This window comes from Molothrus ater, chromosome 4, assembly GCF_012460135.2.
Source record: "Molothrus ater isolate BHLD 08-10-18 breed brown headed cowbird chromosome 4, BPBGC_Mater_1.1, whole genome shotgun sequence".
In the NCBI taxonomy this organism is placed as follows: domain Eukaryota; kingdom Metazoa; phylum Chordata; class Aves; order Passeriformes; family Icteridae; genus Molothrus; species Molothrus ater.
In genome coordinates this window covers 50,031,504-50,035,584 of record NC_050481.2, presented here as the reverse complement: position 1 = coordinate 50,035,584, position 4,081 = coordinate 50,031,504, and positions in this window count along the sequence as shown.

Below are 4,081 nucleotides of genomic sequence, written 5' to 3'. Positions count from 1 at the left end.
CCTCTTGTCCACACCTGTATGACAGAGGCAGGAAGCCTGGCTACTCACCCTCGCCTTGCCCTTCCTCCAAGCAAACAAGAAGGACCCAATTATGCAAACACACTGACTCACGAGCTGCTCACGTGCTCACGAGAGCCCACCGTTACAACACAGGACATCTCAATGCCATAAAGTGCATCTTGGGCTGTGCTGTGAGCTTTTTAATACCTGCAAAGGCCTTTCCCATGGACCACTGAATTGATACTAGCCACAGAACTCCCAGAAGAGCTTGGGAATCATTGCCAGAAGACAAGGCTGAGTCACAGAATTCACAGAAGGGTATGTCTGTGCTATAGCCACAAGTGATGTGACTGCAATGCTGTGGACACTCTGCCAGGCAAGCTTTAAATTACTTGTCTAGGGCACTGGTAGTAGTCTGGCCATTGAGTTCAGGCCAGCCTAACCACTCAAGTATTTACCCAGCTTTTTGGGCATGTTTTCCAGATAGCTACAGGGTCCACACTGCCACAGCCAGATTGCTACACAGCCAGTCAGCTCCCCAGCTGACTAGTTTTAAACCAGCTCAGGTATGTACATCACTGCAGTGTAAACATACCTAAGCTTTTAATTCAATTCAATTTCTTACTGCCTCCATGTCTGTATTTTTAACAACTTGGACTTATAGCATGTATCCTCACTGTACTGTGGAGACTAAACATTTGGTGTGCAATAATTTAATAGCATTTTAAGTGTAAATTTTATGGTTCTTCAAAAATATGAACTGTGTTTAAGAAAAGTAATGAGTATTGCTGGCTAGGTGATGATCTCTCCCTCTTCCTTCCAGCAGCTGTTCAGTGAGTACTAGATGTATGAGGTGACTATCTGACCTGAAACTCTGCAGAACACAGTAAGTTTATACACAGATATTGAAATCCCTCAAACATGTATCTGTAGACTAAGGAAAAACCCACTGGTTGCAGTGGACATTTTCCCTGCATAAATACCACTCACTGACTATATTTAGAGTACATTTTGTAACACAGAACAACTTGGAAGAAATGCCAGCTTAACAATTGTACTGCCTGGATCCAGCAAACTACTTTCAATTAGCCTCATAACCTGAAGTTGAATTAAGGACTGAAAAAGTGCACACAATTTTTAAGTATTTCCTTTATTTTTTAACTGATTTTTGGAAGCAGAATTTGTCAGAAATATTACAGAACAGTCACATTTATCGCAATGTCAATTTGGCTGAATGCAGCAAGGGTTCATTTCAACAAATGGCTGGATTTGGTCTTTCAACAGACATCTGAACATATTATACCCATTCATTTAACATTTTAATACTGATTTGTTCACACCAGAGATCCATACCTTCCCCTCAACACACTCTAGGTAACATCTCCTGTCTGCTTATATCAGAAATTTGTAACATGTTGCCAACACACTTCCTAATGCTTGGGATTATGGATCCTCAAGGCCCCATCATGTTAAATGCTCCATCTTGTTGCAAGGGCTCATGGCAGGTGCTACAAACCAAAGGACACCCAAGCAGCATTCTTTCTTTTTTTCAATACCAAGGACTTGCATAGCACTTCTCTTCCTTCTGTTTTGAGACAGGAGTCATTCTGTGGGGATAATGGGTAGAACAGAGATGGAAGAGGTGTTGTGCTGGAAGATGTTAAGGGCTGCCATCAACCAGTCCTTTGATCTAGAAACACTTCCAGTCATGGTTACAACTGCTGGGTCTGCTAACCAGATGGCAAGGACTCTCTCTGCTCCCAGCTTCTCCCTTCTGGTTTTTCAATTCCCACTAAAATCAGTAAGATTCTGCTCCCTTCAAACTTGGACTTACCAAAAACAAATACAGGAAGGCAGCAAAATGCTGAAAGGTATACAGTCTTGACAGTGCAAAAGCATCATTCTCAATCCTCCCTCTCCTCTGCTACTTCACAAGAAGACAGTAAAATTACAGCAGATTAAAACAGGTTCATCTGAGGCCACAGCTAGATAATAGCAAGAAAAGACTTCACCAGGAGCATGCTGGCTACTACTAAATATTTTGGCATTTCTCACGATTTGACATCAGAACAGCTCTGCCTCTGACCTAAGGGTTTCAGTTGCTGTTTAACCTCTGCTAGTTCCCAGAATAAAAGAATGCAAACTGGGACATACCTACTTTATCTTGAGCATGTTCCTGCAAGAAAACTACAGCAGCTCCTTTTCACAGCCCTAATGAAATATTTTGTGCCCATGTGTGTAACACAGCATTCTGTTTATTTTATAGGCTTATAATAAAAAAATGACACTTTATGAGCTACATGATAGTATTTCAACAATACCTTGTTGTGACATGATATGGTGTAATTACTTAGCAGGAGATACTACAATTTATTGTTATGTCACTGAGTCATACCCTTCAGGGCTTCAGATTGGTGTCTTAATTTGTTTTTTTAAAGCCATACAGACTAGCAAGCTAAGTAAAGGGATTTATTAAAACATCCTTGGAATAAAGACATGAATGCACAGCCCTGTGTTTGAAAATACTTTCCCCATCCTTTCCCCTTCCTTCTTTTCTTTGTTTTTACAGCATTACCAACTGGGTATATTAGAATCAAAATGAACAGAAATTTCAACCCAAACATACTAACAGGTATGTTACACTAGGGTCCTATTAGACAGTTATATACATAGACTGGTCCTGCAGAGCTGGAAATACTCGGCCCCTTCCACTGACTTTACCCACAAAACAAAGCATAAATGAAGACCTGACAGGTAACCTGTCTATCCATGAGAAGTGTAAGTGGCTTTTCATCTGTCCATGCCATTAGCACTGGACAGGGGCTTTGCCAAGCACAGCATTTGCCTCTTCCTTGGTTAGGTACCATCAGTACATTCATGGTTAGGTACATCAGTAAGGAAAGAACATGACTTCATATGGCACGCTACAATCGTTGTAAGCACACTGTATTTCAGTGATTAAGAGGAAGCACTTTTCCTTAACCAGTGGAATTGATACAGTCAGCCAAGATACATTTTTTTAAAAAGCACTGCTCCCAGTGAAGTCCCTCGGTCTCCTTCTGTAGCTGTGAGTGCCTCCCATTTTATAGAGGGCGCGTACAGTGCGCTCCGCTGAAAGCCGTCTCGAGCAGCAAGCGCAGTCCCGGGGCAGAGCCGGCGCTCCGCCGCACCCCGCACCCCCGTGCCGGGAGCGGCCCCCGGGGCAGCGCGGCCCCTCCCGTGGCGAGCGGAGCCCGGAGCAGGGGCGGGCCGGGTCACGCACACACACCTGCCCCGGGCCGGTGCCAGACACAAGGCTGGGCAGGCAGGGACGGCACGGGTGAGGGAGGGAGGGAGGGGATCGCCGCCTCTGGCGACGGGGGTCGAGTCGAGGCAAGCTGGCAGCGCCTCTCCCCGCCGGCCCCTTTTCGCTCCGGCAGGAGCGCACCCGAGGCAGGACGGGCTAAGCGCAGCCATAAAATCCACCCCGGCACGGGCCTCAGCCCCGGCGGGCTGGCCGCCAAGCCGGGGCGGAGCCGGGCCGACACCTCTGCCCCACGCCCGCCGCGCTCCAGCCCTCGCCCCGCCCGGCCCCGCCACCTCCCCCGGCGCGCCGGGGCGCGGCGCGGGCAGCCCGCGGCGGCAGGGCCGGGGAGCCGCCGCCCGGCTCCGCGCCTCCCCGCGCCCTTTCCCAGCCCCCGCCGGCGAAGCCGGCTCGGCGGCAGCGGCCCAGAGTGAGCACCTCCCTTCCTTCCCCCCGGGCGCTGGGTGTTGCTGTTGTTTTGCTGCCGCCGCAGGTCGGCCGGGGTGGACGCGGAGGGAGGGGAGCAGGGAGGGGTGCGCCCTGCCGCAGGGCCGCTGCCAGGTGCACGCCTCTGCCTGACACACGGGCGGGGAGGAGGAGCTGGACCGGCAGGTTTGTCGGTGGGGCGGCCCCGCTCCCCTCCCCTCCCCTCCCCTCTCCTCTCCGGGCTGCTGGGGATAATTAGTGTCTGTGCGAGGCTGTCTGCCCCCGGGAGGCAGGGCGGGCGCGCAGTCAGTGCGTGCCCGGCTGTTTGTGAGCGGTGACTCGCCCCGGCCCCTCGGCGGAGCCTCCACCCCG